At 41.3% G+C, this 18,848-nt stretch overlaps 1 protein-coding gene across 29 annotated transcripts in view; it reads left to right on the top strand.

Moving 5' to 3' along the window:
• Nucleotides 1-18,848, top strand: part of ABLIM1 (actin binding LIM protein 1) — a 342,319-nt gene that overhangs the window by 64,416 nt on the left and 259,055 nt on the right. The window contains exon 1 of one of the 29 annotated variants that reach the window (XM_072740182.1): nt 10,540-10,729. The exons of the other annotated variants lie outside the window; for them this stretch is intronic. The gene's annotated coding sequence lies outside the window, so the exon portion shown is untranslated. Of the gene's footprint in view, nt 1-10,539; nt 10,730-18,848 lie in introns of those variants that run through there. 29 annotated transcript variants of the gene reach the window in all.

The raw sequence follows: 18,848 nt of genomic DNA, 5'->3' as shown, positions 1-18,848 counted from the left end.
AAAAGACTTCTGTGTGGTTAAAAATACCGCATTCTTCATTCTGGCTTGCAGTGCTCACAAGACCCCAGCTGAGCTGACTTGAACCCGGCCTCCTGCACCAGGAAAGTCCAGCCAGCGGGTAACAGGGGAAGAGGCAGAGACAGGCCTGGGATACCACTGAGGGCCTTTTTGAGAGCTTGGCAAAGGCTTTGAGAGCATTATTAGTGTGAGGGATCACCTGAGGGCTTCGTTGAAGTTTTACTCTCTGCACAAAGCAGGCTAGACAAGCTCTGAGGATGGCGTTCACTTATTCATTCCATAAACATGGAGGGAGAGTTTGCAGTACCAGAGGGTATAGCAGGAGGTACGGCAACGACTAAGGCACCGTCCCTACCTCAAGAGGCCACATTGGACCAGGGATTGATATCTGATCGGGAGGTCATGGTCACCTCCACTCTATCCTGCCTTCTGGAACATTCACCCTCCATAGCCTGCTCTGCTCTGGAGCCTTAACCCTTTTCCAGACACTAAGTGTCTGTCTACTCTAAGGTTAAGATCAGGCTTCCCTGTGACCCTGGCACACCTTTATCATTGGGAGAGAGGTAGCAAGGTAGGTAGGTATGTTCTACTGGAAAGACAGAGTCCTGAAAAGGGACAAAAGAACAGGGGGAGTTGGTTAGAAGTGGCAGTCTAACGGAATCATTTAGCTCAGCATTTTCTCCTGCCACAGCCAAGTTTCTAAAGGGTTAAGGATATTCATTCGCTGGTGTTCAGGTTTATTTTTTTTTTTAAGGATTTTATTTATTTATTCATGAGAGACACATAGAGGCAGAGACATAGGCAGAGGAGAAGCAGGTTCCCTGTGAAGAGCCTGATGTAGGACTTGATCCCAGGACCCTGGGATCACGACCTGAGCCAAAGGCAGATGCTCAACCGCTGAGCCACCCAGGTGCTCCAGAACATTTGCTTTAAGTGAGCATCCTGTTAGTGTCTCTTGAAGATGAGCCTGCCCTGGTTCCCTGAATCCCTTTGATTAAATCAGGGCCTTGCTTTGGAGACGTCCTTTTGCCCTGATTTCTCTGCTAATAAACAACAATTTGAGCTTGGTGGTATAACTCTATTTATCCTCTGATGGCTACACTTCCTCCCTTCCACCAGACTCTTTCATTTTTGTGTCTGTTAGCTGACACTGAACTGTGCAAAGTTGTCTAGGTGGCTGTACCCTCTGTGACTGTGAATTCTGAGGAGCCAAGTACACATTTTCCCAGAGGCTAGGCCACCCAAGAACCTGCAGCTGAGTAGACATTTAATAAGTAGTTACTGAGAAAATTAGGAGGAAAGGGTTGCTAGGCACCTAGTCCAGAGCTTGGTGGGAGACCCAGGCTGGGGGTGGGCCAATAAGGTTTCGTCTCAGAAATTTCTCAGGACTTTGAGCTGAACTCCTGTACGTTGGACGTGGTTTGGAAGCTCATTTTCTCGTCCGCCTCTGTACTGAACCCGACCGAGGACAGAGCTGGGTTTTTCCTACCTGGGTGAGGACTGTTCGACGTGCAGATTCGAACCTGATCTGTGTTCTTCAGTGGGCAGCGTCCTTGAAGGAGTGAGGCTAGACGCGTTGAGACAGCTGCTGTGGCGGGCAGGCACTGCTCCTGGCCCTGCATTTCATCTCACCACATCCCCTGTCTGTCAGGCCTCCTGGACTCTCCCCTGGCCCCTGCTTACATCCACCCTCCTCATTCCCACCCATCAGCAGGTGCCAGGATGTGGCAGTGACGCCAAATGCGGTGTGCATTTGTTATGTTATTGTGGTGCCTGCTGCATTTCAGCTGTAAATTAGCCCCCTTCACCCTGTTTCAGCTATTTCTAAGAGTTTCATAAAGCGTTGCCTCCCATGTGTCTAGGAATGAGCTACGTTCAGACATCAAGCTTGGCTAAAACCCTGCTGTCTTGGTGTACACAACTTCGTTGGGAACTGCCGTCTTGCAGGGGCCTCTGGTCACTTCTCCCACCCTTACCCAGTCTGGCCGCTAGCCTCCCTGAATTGGCTTGAGCTAAGCAGGGCCAGAAGCCTTCGCCACAGCATAATCAACATCAAGGTGTGACTTAGAAAACGAACTACAAGCTTTTAAAAAAAATTTGTTTAAAAATGATTAACAACAACAACAAAACAGAAAATAAAAATGATTAACATATAGTGTATTATTAGTTTCAGAGGTAGTTTACTGATTCATCAGCATATAAACACCCAGTGCTCATTATATCACGTGCCTTCCTTAATGTCCATCTCCCAGTTACCCCATCCCCCCCCCACCTCTCCTCCAGCGACCCTCAGTCTGTTTCCTATAGTTAAGAGTCTCTTGTGGTTTGTCTCCCTCTCTGATGTCATCTTATTTTATTTTTCCCTCCCTTCCCCTGTGTTCATCTGTTTTGTTTCTTAAATTCCATATATGAGTGAGATCATATGATCATTGTCTTTCTCTGACTGACTTATTTCACTTAGCATAATACCCTCTAGTTCCATCCATGTAGTTGCAATTGGTAAGATTTCATTTTTTTGATAGCTGAGTAGTATTCCCTTATATATATATAATGAGCACTAAAATCAATCCATCCATTCCCTATAAAACTATGATCTACCTACCTACTTCCTTAAAAAAACTCCGCTTTGCCTTTTTACATAATATATCTTGAGATGTTTCCATATTACTTACATTCAGATGTAGCTCATTTTTATGACTGCATAATGTTCAAGCATATGGTTGCTCCATACCTGATTTAATAGTCCTTTATTGATAGATGTTTTGCTTGTTTGATTTAATAGACTGTGCTACACTGAACATGTTTGTATATATATCTTGCTGAGATTTTTGTCACACAGCCAGCAGTATTAGACTGTGACTTTTGGGAACTTTGTTGGGAGCTTTACTGATAGTTCAGAGAACCTGGAAAAGGAGCATGGTCCAGAGAATACCTCAGATACTCCTCTGTGGTTGACTTAACCCTATGCTCTCTCCCCTGCAGCCTGCTGCCTTCCCCCTACTCAGCCTCTGCCCAGCTAGGGGCACCTTCTTTCTTCAGCACTGGACAATGTTACAGACATTTCCTTCATTTATACCAAGGTACAGACCACTTCTAGCCCCGTGGAAAAAAGGATATTTATTTATCCTTGCTTCATCTAAATCCAACCTCATAGCCTCTTATGGGATTAATTTCTCCAGAATGATTGACAGCAAGGGATCAATTGCTTTCAGGACAAGATAATCACAAAATAGTCTAGTGCTGATATATTTCTCAAAGGTTGGATTATTTATTCTTATTCATGGTCTCTTATTATACTCCATCAAAAAAGTTCTGAAAATGAATTCTTTTTAAGGCTGACTCCAAATGTGCCTCCTTAAAAATTATCAAAAGGGCAGACCCAGGATCCCTGGGTGGCTCAGCAGCTTAGCGCCGCCTTCACCCTGGGCGTGATCCTGGAGTCCTGGGATTGGGTCCCACATGGGGTTCCCTGCATGGAGCCTGCTTCTTCTTCTGCTTGTGTTTCTGCCTCTCTCTCCCTCTCTGTGTCTCTCATGAATAAATAAATAAAATCTAAAAAAAAAAAAAAACAAACTTTAAATGCCACTTTTTTGATGGCAGAAGATGGTAGAAAGAACCAGCAAAATGTCATCATCTTATTTTTTTTGTGTGTGTGTATGCCTCCTCCTGTTGCTTTTGGTACAAATCAATCAAACAAAAAATACCAAAAATGTATTTGGGAAAGAGGAAATGCAAATTTGGGAAATGAGGATTGTCTATTTGAGTGTCCATGCAGAGCAATGCTTAGTTTCCCTATATAGCTCCTTGACTTTGCAACAAGCATCAGTGACTGAACATTCTTTCTGTAATAAGAATGAATTTGGTAGTAAAGAAAGGTTCTCCATCAGGCATTTTAATCTTTGGGATCATGATAGTCAAATTATACATCTTCCTCAGTTAAGGAAAGGAAGCATTAATGGATAAGTGAGGGGGAAAAAAGGCTCTTACACACTTACTGGCTGTTTTATGGTAAACATAGTAATTTCTTCTTTTGTATTATTCATCGCAGAAGAACACATCCCTCATGAAATTGATGTTGGGATACTAAATGAAATCTGTAAAATATGACTTTAATGCAAGTTAGGACACATTTATTTTGAAAAATTATTTTTACTATCTTATTGACTAGGTCATAAAAAGGGATGACATTTAGTGGAAATATATATCATTAGCAGAATGCCAGAAGAAAGATGTTTTGTGAAAATTGTTGTCATATGTAATATACTTCTAGAATTCAGCAGAATCCTTCTGGAGGTCATGAATATTGATGACATGAACTATGGCTGAAGGGATATGCTCTGCCTTCAGCTTTGTTGAGAATATTGTCAACATTTTTATGTTCCTAAGCTGTCTCTTTTCCAATTCATTTCTTAGTTTTTTTCTTGGGTTTTGTATTCTTCTTAAACTAGATTATGCATATGTGTGCACTTATTATGGCGAGTGTTTACATTTGCTTCTCTAAAGAAGTTTTGAGGGGCATCTGGGTGGGTCAGTCAGTTAAGCATCTGCCTTCAGCTCAGGTCATGATCCCGGGGTCCTAGGGTTGAGCCCTGAGTTGGGCTCCTTGCTCAGCAGGGAGTCTGCTTCTCCCTCTGCCTCTGCCTCTCCCCCAGCTTGTGCTCTTTTGCTCACTCTCTCACTCAAATAAATAAAATCTTTAAAAAAAGAAGTTTTTATATTGATATAATAAGGTTAACAACATCAACACACTGACAGAGCCCCTCGTGGAGATAATTTGGCAGGCTTTACTTTATTTGGGGAGCAATATCACTGGAATAGTAGAAGCAATATCTTGATTAAACCTGTCTGGCTAGCATCCTGTGCATTCATTCCACGAATATTTATTAAGCGCCTGCTATTCTGGAGACATAGATGCAACATTGCACAAAACACATTAAAAAAAAAAATCCTTGCCAGTGGGAACTTACAAGGGAGCATGCATCTTGAGTTGTGTTAATTTCATTTACGTAAAAACTCTATTTATGAAATATAAGTAAAAATATAAGTAGTGCATGTCATATGGTGATAGTACTCTGGAGAAAATGAAGCAGGGGTGGTAGTAGGGGGTGGAAAGGACAGGATGGGAGAGATCAGGGAAGACTTTTTGGGGAGATGGCATTTAAACAGAGGGGGGAGAGAGCGCAAGCCACGTAAGTGTGTGCAGTAAGGTGTTCTAGGTGGAGGGAACAGTCACTGCAACCCCCAGCAGGAATGTGCTTGGAGTGTTTCAGGCATAGTGAGGCCAGTAGGAGGGGCCAGTCAGAGAGATGGTGAGGGTTTGAGGGACTGGTCATGTGCTTTGACCCACGATAAGGACTTTGGCTTTTACTCTGAGTGAGATGCGAACCATTGGAGAGTGTTGAGTGGACCAACACAGTTAAACTTTGACCCGAACTGAATGTACCTTTAATGAAAACATGAGAAACCCTGATCTGTGGCTTTAGGCTTGTTTACTTATATTGTATTTGGTCATCTTTGGCTTTTGTGGTGTTTGTGCCTGTGCACGCACACAGAGCCAGCATGAGGGTGCAGGGTATAAGCCACCCCCCCCCCCCCCGCCCCCCATGAGAGTGATGCCTTCTTATCTTTTGCACTCTAGACACCTAACTCCCCTCACCTTCCTCCTGGCCTGTGTGTGTGTTGTGAATAACTGTGTGAATAAAACTTAGCTCTGGCAACTGTTACGATTTGTAGCTAGCAAACAAAGTGTATATCCTGTATTGCAAATCACCCCCATTGTGGGAACAAGAAAGAAGCAGATATAGCCAACGGATAATGGGCAGCCATTGCCTAATATTTGGCTTAGAGTGCTTCATATTGTCCAGAGGAGTAGCTACGAGAGGAAGACAAACCCCTTCCTTCTGTGGTTTCAGAAAGGAAAAGCTGTAAAATTAGATAACCATGTTGTGAAGGGTGTGACTAAGCTTAGAAATCAAGATGTGTCATGATAAATCATTATATTCTCAATGTACCCATGGATTTTGAAATGGTACACCAAAGAAATTACTAGGCAGTCTTGATTGTAATATATAATGTGAGCTAGAGACTCAGCCCCTGGGACAGAGACTATATGGAGGTGTGACTCCTGTCAAACATCTCAGCTGCCATCCTTGCCTGGGCTTTTGTGACATGTACCAGGGTGTTTTAATTTTTTTTTTAAAGCAAACAAAATAGAAAGAACAGATGAACTTATCGGACATGCATACACATTGAACAGAGCACGAGAAGGGCACACACAGCAGATATGACTTCTGAAGGCCTGGGGCTATGTTGAAACATGCTCGGATAACATTTTCATTGTTGTCTTTACATCTGCCTCTGCATATCTGACGGTAGAAGCATAATTTCGGGATTGAACTGCATTTTCCCCTCTGGATCGCTTTTGTATAGATTGCATATTGTAAGCTGGTCAACCAAAGATGGTAGCTAATTTCATGTCTGTTTACTACTATGTGTGTTTTGTAAGGACTGAGAGATAGCAGATAAATGATAGCTAAAAATACAGTCAGCTTAATTCCCCAAACTTAGATCATGACTCCCATTAGAATGAGAGTTATTCAAGCACAGGTCTTCTCATGGTCTATAATTCTTTCCCATGGTTTTGGCAGTTCAGCAGTTCAAGTATGATCATGTCATGGTTTCCAGTGTCTAATAAAGCCTACTAAGTGATTAATTTTAGGTAATTCTCTTTCTAAATTGTGAGAATGTGTAAAGAAGGCAATTAGAACATATGGACTGCAGTTATCAGTATCACTCATATCCTCTTTCTACTCCATTCTGTGTATCATAGCTATTAATTTTCTACAACTTGGCCTTGATTGCATGGCTTCCCTATCAAAAGCTTCCATGACTCCCATTGCCTCTTGAATTGCCTTTAGAGTTCTCCACCCCTGGAGCTCCTGGTTGGCTCAGTTGGTTAAGCTTCTGCCTTTCTGGGATTGAGTCCCACATCAGGCTCCCTGCTCAGCGAGGAGGCTGCTTCTCCCTCTACGCCTCCTCCCTGTTTGTATACGCTCTCTCTCTCACTCAGGCACCCCTAGAAAGGAAACATTTTTAAAGTTACTATTTATTGAATTCCCCCTGTCTACCAGACAGTGAGAGGCATTATAGCACTGTAGTTAGGATGAGTCTAGAGCCAGATTGCCTGGATTCAAATCCCAGCACTGACACTTATAGCTGGGTGACCCTGGACAAGTTCCCTCCCCTCTTTGTGCCTGTCTCCTCATAAAGAGCAAGTGTCTCATAGGATTGTTGAGAGAATTACATGAATTCAGGATTTAAGACGGTGGAAAAAGGATTTACGACAGTGCTTAGCACATAGTAAACACTCAGTTAATATTAGTGATTACTATTTGCAAACATAATATTTCATCCTAAGAAAAACTCTTACAGGATTTATATTATCCCCATTTTCAAGGGGCCAATGGAGGTTTCAGATTTACTCTCAGTGAGAGTAAAGATACAGCTAGTGAGTGGCAGAGATTTGGACCTTGTTTGTTTGACTACACTATGGGTCTTACCCATTTAAAAAATTGTTAATGTGGTGCTGTGTACCTCATAGGTGCTTAATAAATATCTCTTGAGTTGCAATTATGAAGCAACAGAGTATACAAAAACGAATAGGAGTTTAGTTCAGATTTTGCCTCTGCCTCTTACTGGCTGTCTGAATTTCAGGACATTATTTAAACCTTGCCTCAGATTTTCATCCTCTGTAAAAGGATGGGAATAAGAGCTACTCTATAGAGTAGGGGAGTAAATGTGCGGATTAAGTGAGATAACCAGTACTAACTGCCTCATGTATAGAAAGTGGTTGATGAGTATGAGTTCTTTCCCTCACTTTTATTACTATTATCGTTGTTATTATTGTTATCATTGTATTAGTCAAATTTAAATACCATGAGAGACACAATTCTGGGGGCACCTGGGTGGCTCAGTGGTTGAGCATCTGCCTTTGGCTCAGGTTGTGATCCCGGGGTCCTGGGATCGAATCCTGAATCAGACTCCCTGTAGAGAGCCTGCTTCTCCCTCTGCCTATGTCTCTGCCTCTCTCTGTGTGTCTCTCATGAATAAATAAATAAGTCTTAAAAAAAAATAGAGAGACACAATTTTGATAAGACACATCAACCTTTCAAAAAAAAAGTGCTGGTCATTGTTATTCTAGCAATGACCATGAAGCATGAGGGGGGCAATCTTTTTTTTTTTTTAAATTTAGTTATGATAGTCACAGAGAGAGAGAGAGAGAGAGAGAGGCAGAGACACAGGCAGAGGGAGAAGCAGGCTCCATGCACCAGGAGCCGACGTGGGATTCGATCCTGGGTCTCTAGGATCGCGCCCTGGGCCAAAGGCAGGCGCCAAACCGCTGCGCCACCCAGGGATCCCGAGGGGGGCAATCTTATGTTAGGGGGCACGATGTAGAAGTTTGTGGTGGGGTTAACCAATATCCTCTTTCAAAATGCAGTGACATGAAGAGGTCTTACAAATGAATTCCTTTTATCTGATTGTTTTTCTTCTGACTTAGTTTAGAGCAGACAACATGAGAAAAGAGATTTAGTTTAAAGGAGGAAGCATGAGGGAAAAGTAGTTCTTAAGTTACAAGGACAAACCAAAGCAGGAACTAAGGTTGCATAAAGGAGCCTGGCTAACTGGGGGGGATATCTGAGGGATGAGAGATAATTTACAGTCAGAATAACCCCGAGATTGAACCATTAACCTTAAATAATATTTGACTGCAACACTGAGCTGCTTTTTCTGCTTGATATCATGGGACAAATCCATTTAAAAAGAAAAAAGCTCCTCCCTGTAATAGGGCCATAAAATATTTGTGATTAAAATATGCTGCTTTCTAAAAATTTTTAACAAGTTAAATGATCAATTAATGCCTTAGTCCAGGCTTCAGTTTTATTTTCACTCAACTAAAAGGTAGCAGTGAAAAAGTTGGGTTAATATCTTCATCCTTCTTCTTGGAATCTACTCATTTGGTTACAGTTCTACTGTATTATACACAATTTCCATTTCATACAGTATCTTCTGATTTAACATGTCAAGCACTAACACAGGGTCAGTGTTTCCCCTGTCTGATGTGCCTGTAGGTTGAAGAAGGAAGGCCTGTGCTCGGCTCTCTGGGTAACTGATCTAGTCGAATCAATCATGTTGCAATGCCAAGTGGGGAAGGCTGAAATGCAATATGTCAAAATAATAAGCCCTGCAGTAACAATTTTCACAAATGCTCATAAGTTCTCATTCCCTTTTCTTCGGGCATGGAAAAAATCAACCAGCTTGCACAGATAGATGCACGCCTATTTCTTGTGTGCTCTCGTGCTACCATAATCCCCCCTACTTATCAAGCAAGGGGACAAATCAGAGGAGCATCAGCACCCCAGGCAATTTTTTGAATTGTGATCATCATCCCTTCTCTGATATGCCTGATGTATTCTTAGGTACCGCATTAGCTAGGGACTTCTAATCTGGTTTAATTCCCTATTCCTTCAACTAAAATTAGTGATAAATACAGATTTACAAAAGCATAATAAAAATATTCAAAGAACAAAAGAAAAAAATAGGTCATTTTAAGGGTGGGGTGTCACTGAATGAAAAAAGCTGGCCGTTGGTCAGACCTACTCTTGAGGGTGGGCAGATCAGGGGGGTTGAGGAAGACGAGTTCATAATAACGCTGGAGTGATGTGTACTACTCTTGGTGAGATGGAGTGATGTCATGCTATAGCACTCTGAAATTATGAAAGGATGAATTGAGGGAACTGCAATTTGTAGAGTACATGTGCTCTATTTTCCCGGCGGCTCTTAGTATAATTTGGATGTTCCAGAAAAGGGCATGATTGTTTATCACCTGCTCCCTTGAAAAAGATTCCAAAATTGGAGTCATATTTCTATATTGGCCTATTTGAGAAAAATGGTAGGTTGTCAAGGTAAGTTCCTTCTAAATATAAAATTTAATGAAATTCCAGGTTCTATCCAGACGTCTGCAAACCTAGGTTGGTATTTTAGTATGAAAGACGTGTAAGTGCAAATGTGTGCCAAGTTCCCCCCAGGGCCCCCCAGCCAGGAGGTACAAATGAGCGCGTATTTATGTAAGTATTCAGATTTTGCTGGCATGGTGGCCGTCACCTGAAAAACTGGAAGACCTGAGCATTTTCCTCCCTGAATGTCTCTCTGCCTTTCCTGGCAGAGCAAGGGGGTGTCTTACATGTGCTGTGAATGAATGTACTGTGTTCTGGTGTAAGCTCCTTATTGCTGGCCACTGCACACAGTATACTTCTTGGCCACCATGCCAGACCTCGTGCCCGGTGCTTTACACACATTACTTCATTTATGAATAAATGAATTCTCACAGCCACCTAATGGGGTAAACATTACTATTTCTGTTTTACAGTTGAAGAAACAGGCATTGAGATTACATATTTACAGGGTTAATAAGTGGCAGTTGTCAGAACCACTCATTTATTGATTTAATGAATATTTTTAGGAGGGAATCAACTTGATGCCAGGCGTGTTCAAGTGTTGGGCAAGCGCGGTGAGCAGCGCAGTTAGGGGTCCCCTGTTCCCAGGTTTGTAACCCGTTGGAAGCTGGGCGGTGTGAAACAGAAGTGCAACTTCAGACTCTGATGAAGGGCTGGACGGTGGAAGTAAAGCAGGGTTATGTGAGAGAGAGTGACTGGTGAGTCCTTTGACTGCATTTTACAACAGTATCATTGGTCCGTGGATTGGGCATCTTTGGAGATGCCAGGGAAGCCGTTTTGGGAGGGAGCCTGTGAGCTGAGATCAGGGTGAGAAGAAGGAGCTAGCCACCTGAAGATCTTGAGAACAGGGTTAGAGGTCGCAGGAACAGCAATGTAAAGGTCCCCACAGAGAGAGGAGCCTGGAGTGTTTCAGGAACAGAAAGGTCTGTGTAGCCAGAAATCTGTTGCCTGCAGGAAGAAAATCAAAGAGAAGGCTGGAGGGGAAGCAGAGCCCAGGCCAGGGTGGGTCTTGTGCACTGTAGTAACAGATTTTGATTTTATTCTTATAGTAATGAAAACCCACTGGAGGGTTTTAAGCAGGGGTGTGCTGTGATCTGATTGCACGTGTTCAGCCTTCCCTTCCACTGCTTTGTGGATTGTCAGGTACGGGGTAGGCAGGAGAGACATCACGGAGAACAGCCAGGATGCCTTCTAGTGATGCAGGGATGAGAGGATGGTGGCTTGGAGGTGAGGCAGTGGAGGGAGGACTAGGTGGACAGATTGGTGGAATATTTGAGGCAGGAATGACTGATGGAATGGAGTTAGAGTCCAGAGAGAGAGGGGGCGCCTGGAAGAGTGAGGGTTCTGTTTCGGGAAGGGAGAGAACAGGTTCGGGTTGAGAATAACATCAGGAGTTCTGTTAGCACCTTAATTTGAGATACCCCGAGACTTCCCAGAGGAATAGTTGGGTAGGAAGTAGGACACTGGAGTCTCCACTGTAGGGAAGCATCAAGACAAGAACCTTAAATTGGGGATTTGTCATTGTAACATTTGGGACATTACCTAGGAAGGACGTGTAGATGGAGAACTGCGTTCTCTAGAGTGATGCTACTCAAAGGTGGTCTACAGCCTGGTGCCTGCCCACACCCTGTTACTGGCCCCCAGTGGGATAAAAACAGAATAGAGAGTAAATTTTTGGAACTTTAATAGCAACAAAGGTCTGGTTGGGGGCTTATAATTCTGTATGCCTCTTGCTTTCATTATTTTGTTCATCTGTTTTTATCACATTTTACAAAAGTGGCAGTCCTCAGTGGAAGTTAAAACAAAAAACACCTGGGCCTTCTCCCTTCTCCCCAGATAGTTGAGGGACATGGCTCTGAAGTCTGAGGAGAGAAGGAAGACATAGAAACAAAGCTTAAGAATAAATGGCCAGGGATCCCTGGGTGGCGCAGCGGTTTGGCGCCTGCCTTTGGCCCAGGGCACGATCCTGGAGACCCGGGATTGAATCCCACATCGGGCTCCCAGTGCATGGAGCCTGCTTCTCCCTCTGCCTGTGTCTCTGCCTCTCTCTCTCTCTGTGTGTGACTGTCATAAAAAAAAAAAAAAAAAGAATAAATGGCCAGTAAGGTAGAAGGAAAACTGATTTTCCTTTGATTTGAACCCAGGCTGCCTGTCTGCAAAGGGCAGGTGCTTCACTGCAATTTCATACTGTCTTCTTCCCTAGGCAGGGACCATAAGGAGGCCCATGATACGACACCAGTGGAGTGTGAGCCCATCAAGTAACTTCTGCTTCCATGTCCAAGTGATGTCTCTTGGTCTCCACATTGGTCTTTCTCCCCAACTTTTTTTTTCTTAAAGATTTTATTTATCTGATTTATTTATTTATTTAGTGAGTGCGTGAGTGAAGGAGAGAGAGAAAATCTCCAGCAGACTCCCCACTGAATGTGGAGCCCAATGTGGGGCTCAATCTCATCACCCTAAGATCATGACCTGAGCTGAAATCAAAAGTCAGATGCTCAACCGACTGAGCCACCTAGGTGTTCCCCCGCCAAGCCACCCAGGCACCTCCTTCTCCCCAACTTCTTGTCTCATTTTGTCACATGGGTCCCCAGAGAAACCCTATTTATACTTTAGGCTTTTTATATTTTATGAGTCCCTGAAGAAAGCAACTTTTTTCTTCTTTTACAGGAGCCCCTCTTTTCAGAGAGTGCAGACCTCATCAGCGTGGCAGAGCTGAGTAACAGGGCCATCTTCTCTCCATTCCCCAGGACTTGTCCTCTTTCTTGTATGTCAGCTCATGCACATGAGGTCCATGATAGGGGGCATGAGGCAGGGCAGCTGACACCCTCGCTCAGCCTGGCCTCATCTTTTACACGAACTGTAGGGTTTTTGTTTCCTAAGTGTATTACTGACTAATACAGTTACTAATACAGTTAACTCATAGTTTCAAAAAGGAAAAATTTGGCTTTTAGAGGTCTAAGAATTCCTCGTGCTTTGGAAAAAAAGAACAAAAAATAAAGAACAAAAAATGTGCTATTTTACCACTTGCAGTGATTTAAAATTGGGTTTAAGAACATTACTATTTCTCAGAAAGACCCAAGATGATTTTATTTAATTTATGCACGAAATCTGGCAGCGTATCTGAGTTTGGCAATTTGAGCCTAAGAAAGTACAAGTGGTTCTACTATTGACTTTTAGTTTCCCTGAGTTCTAAAAGATGATACCTTTAATAGCTGATTGAGTCACTTATTCTGAGAGTGCTTCCATACGGACGCCCAAGACATGTCCACGAGGTGAACGCTATTGAGTTTTCCTTACTCCAAGTCAACCCCAATGGAATATAAATCTTTCATTCTAGAAGCTATTATAAATCTTCATTTTTAGGCAAGATTACCTTGACGTTTCTTTTTCTAGTTGCTTTAATTGTATTTTAGTCACATTATTGCTATTACTTCTATCCTTACATATAATAATAGTAGTAATAATAATTTAAAAAGTGTACTACTTCTTAGTAGACGCTGTACTGGCAACAATTACAAAAACTATGCTTAGCGGTTTGGTGCCTGCCTTTGGCTCAGGGCGTGATCCCGGAGTCACAGGATCAAGTCCCGCATCAGTCTCCCTGCATGGAGCCTGCTTCCCCTCTGCCTGTATCTCTGCCTCTCTCTGTGTGTGTCTCTCATGAATAAATAAATAAAATCTTAAAAAAAAGAAAACTAATGTCAAACTGCACTTCAATTAAAAATAATAATTATGAAAACTAACATTTCTTTATTTACTTTTTTATTGTGAAAACTAACATTTACTGAGGTACTACATGCCAAACAAGATTTTACACAGATTAATTAATTGATAATCCTTGAGGCATGTCTTAGTCTGTTCAAGCTGCTGTAACAAAATACTACAGACAGGGCAGCTTAGAAACAACTGAAATCTGTTGCCCATAGTTCTGGAGGCTGGGAAGTCTAAGATCAGGATGCCAGCATAGTCATGTTTTGGTAAGGGGCCTCTTCCTGATTTATATAAGCCAGCACCCTCTCAAGGTGGAAAGGAGTGTTTTGTGGCCTCTTTTATAAGGGCACTAATCTCTTTGTGAGGACTCCACCCTCTTGACGTAATCAGCTCTCAAAAGCTCCACCTATTAACTTCATTACCTTTGGGGGTTAGGATTTTAACATATGACTTTGGAGATGAGCATTCCTACTGTGCAAAGTAGATAATATTATGACCCAGTCTGAATATTAGTTCAGATGAGGAAACTGAGGCACAGCAAAGTTAAGTAACTGGCTAAAAGAGTCAGGAGGAGGGTTTTTCCCATCTTCACTTTGATGGTCTGGATGTTCTGCTTAAGGAAGTAGGTCATATGTAGTAGAGTGCAATGATTGCTTTTTTGTTGTTTTGTTTTGCTTGTTAATGGTTAGAAATAAATAATACAGTGATGGGATACAAAGATAAATTGTACCTCTCCACATTTTTTTGTGAAACCCAGTTGTGCTTTTGGCAGTTGTTAATCATTAGAAATACTTAGACCGGGGATCCCTGGGTGGCTCAGTGGTTTGGCGCCTGCCTTTGGCCCAGGGCGCGATCCTGGAGACCCGGGATCGAATCCCACATCAGGCTCCCGGTGCATGGAGCCTGCTTCTCCCTCTGCCTATGTCTCTGCCTCTCTCTCTCTCTCTGTGTGACTATCATAAATAAATAAAAAAATAAATAAATAAATAAAATTAAAAAAAAAAAAGAAATACTTAGACCTTTTGCAATTAACTAACTGATCTGATAAGGTTTAAAATAAACACATCAAATAAGAATATTCAAGGACTTTTGAAGAATAGTTAGAGCATTTGCTTTATAATGCAAAATGTAAAAATTGAGTACTTTCTTGTCTTAGAGCATTCATATTTCATAGGAAGGAAATCAGCTCGGGATAAGCTAACTTTCTACCCAAATCTACAAGAATGATGGGTAGAAGCAATCTGCTTTATCCTAATTGTAACCCTGACCATCCTTATTAAATATGGAAAGTCCACAAGTTATGAATAGGTTGTGCTTTAAGTGTTTGGCAACAAGGTAATTTTTCTGTGTTTATGTTTTGTACATATGTTTGTATGTTTTCCATACATAATTTTCCATGTCTATAAAAACCTCCACAGGATTCTTTTCATGACTACATAGTATTGCAGTGCATGAATGTACCACAATTTGAAGACATATTGCCAGCTTGTTTTCCTGAAAGGCTGTATTGTTTTAGACATCCATTAACAGTATATAATAGAGCCCTCACAGTCTCTGGATTTTTAATTTACAATAATCTTTGTCAGTTACTTGTGGGGAACAGAAAGAATCTCATTTGAACTTATATGATTTTGACGAGGAAGAATTTTGACCTTCTCCCATATACTTCATTTTGTGAATTGTCTGATCCTCTCTTTTTTTTTTTATGGTGGGGGATTTGCAGAGGATGAGGGTGGACACTGGAGGATGTCCCTCGATCTCTCTTCATAAAGAAGAGATATTAGCCATTTAAATTAACCATTTTTTTTCTGATATATGTTGTGCACATATCTTCTCAGTTATTGGCAGGACTTTTGATTTGAAATCTAGGGCTCTTTCATGATTTTAAAGAATTCATATTAAGATTAAGCCTACCAAGCTGTTTGTCTCACAGAATTCTTTAGGATGACTTGAAAGGAGCACACCATTATTGTTAAATGGTTTCCAAGATGCTGAGATGGCATCTTCCCTGGTTTGTTGTCTGCATGTCACCTCAGAAAGCAGAACTTTTTCTTATTTCAGAAGTCTGTTTCCATATCAGCTCTGTCCAAAAGACTATCCGTTTGTAATTGGTATAGTACTGATTTTCTTGTATGTTTAAAGTTGAAGCTATAGTCACTTCCTTTCTGTACCCACAATTTTCCATCTTAACAAGTCCCCTAGGAGGATGTGCAGGAGTTGAGATTTAATCGTGCCTGGGTAGATTTCCTCCTGGGTAGAATAAGAAAGACTTCAAGGGGAAGTGATGGAAGTCCCCGAGGATTACTTATTTCTACACAGTCCCAAGCAAAGCAACAACACATTTCACTAAGAGAATGTAGAGAGGAGGTAAAGCTCCTGCTAAAATCTGTGACTGTCCATTTGTATTAACATTCCTGCTTTTCTTATATGCAGTATAAACTACATGGATGAAAACCTGAAAATATCTATTCTTAAAAGAATTCTTACTAATAACTAATAAAATGGGTATTTTTAAAAATTTGAGGCACATACTAGGATTTACCAGGTTTGGTTAAGAATCATGTAAATGTGGGTGGCTCAGTTGGTTAAGCATCTGCCTTCAGCTCAAGTCATGATCCCAGGGTCCTGGGATTGAGTCTCACATGAGACTCCCTGCTTGAGGGGTGGGAGCCTGCTTCTCCCTCTCCCTCTGCCCCCTGCCCCAGCTTGTGTTCTCTCTCTCTCTCTCTCTCTCTCAAATAAATAAATAAAATCTTAAAAGAATCATGTAAATGTGTATTAGACTATGACATTGTAAGGGATTCTCCATTTATTGCCTGGAAACAGTATTAAATCATTTTGGTGACAATTCTTTCTGTGTGTGCTATAATTGCTCATTGTATGCTCAGATTAAAACTTTAAAACATGGGTGCTACCAGGTTTGTTGTTATTTTAAAAATAGCTGTCCTTATTCTAGCTGAAAATAGGGAGTCGATCCATTACACTCAAGGCCAGTGCATGTACTGCTACTTTTTACTTTCTTTTTTACCAATAGAAATATGCCTTACCAAGAAAATATCTTGGTTGAACTTCCTTTGAGCCTGTTAGCCTCTATTATTTCTTTTCTAGTGTTAAAGCAAGGACCTAACATTGCCTGAATGCCAGCCAAGTTGGCATTTGACCATCTGCACTGAAGTGGGAAATTGCCATATCCAGTGGATTCATGTTTTTGATGGCAAAATGTCTTCACTGCCATTTGTTATGCAGATCATTTTCCCCCTTGATTCTGTGATTTAAGAATCAAGAAATTATTATAAAGGCAACGTATGTGTAAGGTAAAAAGAAAAAAAAAACACAAGCAGTACTAAGTGGTATTAAGTAAAAGTTAAAAATATCCCAACCCAATTGCTCTACGCATTGGAATTAACTATTTTAAAAGCTGTTGTCCTGGAGGAAAACACCTAAAAACTATGTTCTTTTTTTTCATTCCTTAACTTTAGACTCCTCACTAAGAAAGATGTAGTATACTTTTTGTACTTCTACCTCTCTTTGCCCAACTTCTTCTTCTGTCATCTAAACTCTATGGACTCACTAGGATGTAAGTGGAAGAACTAGTGTTTCTGTACAACTCAAAACTTTTTCACTCCAATTCCTGAACTCCATCAGCTCTATCACTATTTTTACGTAATCAAAAATTGACATTTACATTCTGATGTTATTAAACTTACCCTGTATTGTCTAAGGTTTATTCAATACATTGGAACCTAGGGAAGGAAATGCAACTCCATGTAACTAGATCTGTGCTTCCTAAAGCATCTTCAAAGCATTAAGATTGAATGGATTTCCTTTTTTTATATTCCACAATTACTCAAAATGACATTACTTATTGGTTTTTAATTGATTCCTATCCGCATAATTTTAATTGGTTTCTATTCACATAATAGCACCTTCTCTGCCTGTTCTGAAGGTTTCAAGTGTCTTTCTTATTTATTTATTCATTCATTCATTCATTCATTCATTCATTCATTCATTTAGCACGAGCTGGGGGAGAGGGCAGAGGGAGAGAGAGAGAATCCCAGGCAGACTCCCCACTGAGCATGGAGCCCCATGTGGGGTTTGACCCTGGGACCGCGAGATCATAACCTGAGCCAAGATCAAGAGCAAGACACTTAACCAACTGAGCCACCCAGGCGCCCTAAGTATCTTTCTTTTTTGTGATTAGAGAAGACATGTTATGTTTTCCCAACATCACTAAGATTTAGCTTCTTGATCCTATTTTGCTTACCATGCTTTAGTTTCTATTTCTTATAGAGCCAACTAGAAGTTTATTCATGAAATTGTTGTTGTTTTTTTTTCCTCTTCAGTTTTGAGATAAAACCCAGCCATTTGTGTAAAGTCACCAAAAGCTATTGGCTATCTCTTGAACTCTGTTTCAGTGCAGTCTCTGCATTTTTCCTTTTTAAACCAAGAGAGTTGGGATCCCTGGGTGGCGCAGCGGTTTGGCGCCTGCCTTTGGCCCAGGGCGCGATCCTGGAGACCCGGGATCGAATCCCACGTCGGGCTCCCGGTGCATGGAGCCTGCTTCTCCCTCCGCCTGTGTCTCTGCCTCTCTCTCTCTCTCTGTGACTATCATAAATAAATAAAAAATTAAAAAAAAATAAACCAAGAGAGTGAAAGGATTTTGTAATTATTCTTTCTCTTTAATTGAATGTCTGGAGGGGATAAAGTGCTGCATTAGATTTTGTCCACATTTGCACATTATTCTGTGGATATCCTATTTGGCTTTAAACAAATGATTTTGTTTCTCCAGATGCCTCAAATTTCTCCCATCTCTGGTCCGGAAAGCATAATGCTTCTTAAAAAAATTTCTTATTGTGATATAATTCACATATCATAAAATTCACCCTCTTGAAGTGTACAGTTTAGTTATTTTTAGTAAAGTCACAAGATTATGCAACTTAACCTGTTTTTGGTAAAATATTTTAATATCCACAAAAGTGGATAAAGTAGTAGTGTGAATATGTATCCATTATCTGGGATGAACAGCCATAATGGTGCCTTTTTTTATGAGAACAGTTCTGAGGCTGAACAACTCTTGAGGGAACATTAGCTTTTGAGAAGTGCATT

Source organism: Vulpes vulpes, chromosome 15 (genome assembly GCF_048418805.1).
Source record: "Vulpes vulpes isolate BD-2025 chromosome 15, VulVul3, whole genome shotgun sequence".
NCBI lineage: Eukaryota > Metazoa > Chordata > Mammalia > Carnivora > Canidae > Vulpes > Vulpes vulpes.
Note: the sequence above shows the minus strand (reverse complement) of the source record. Positions and strands in the feature narration are given on the sequence as shown.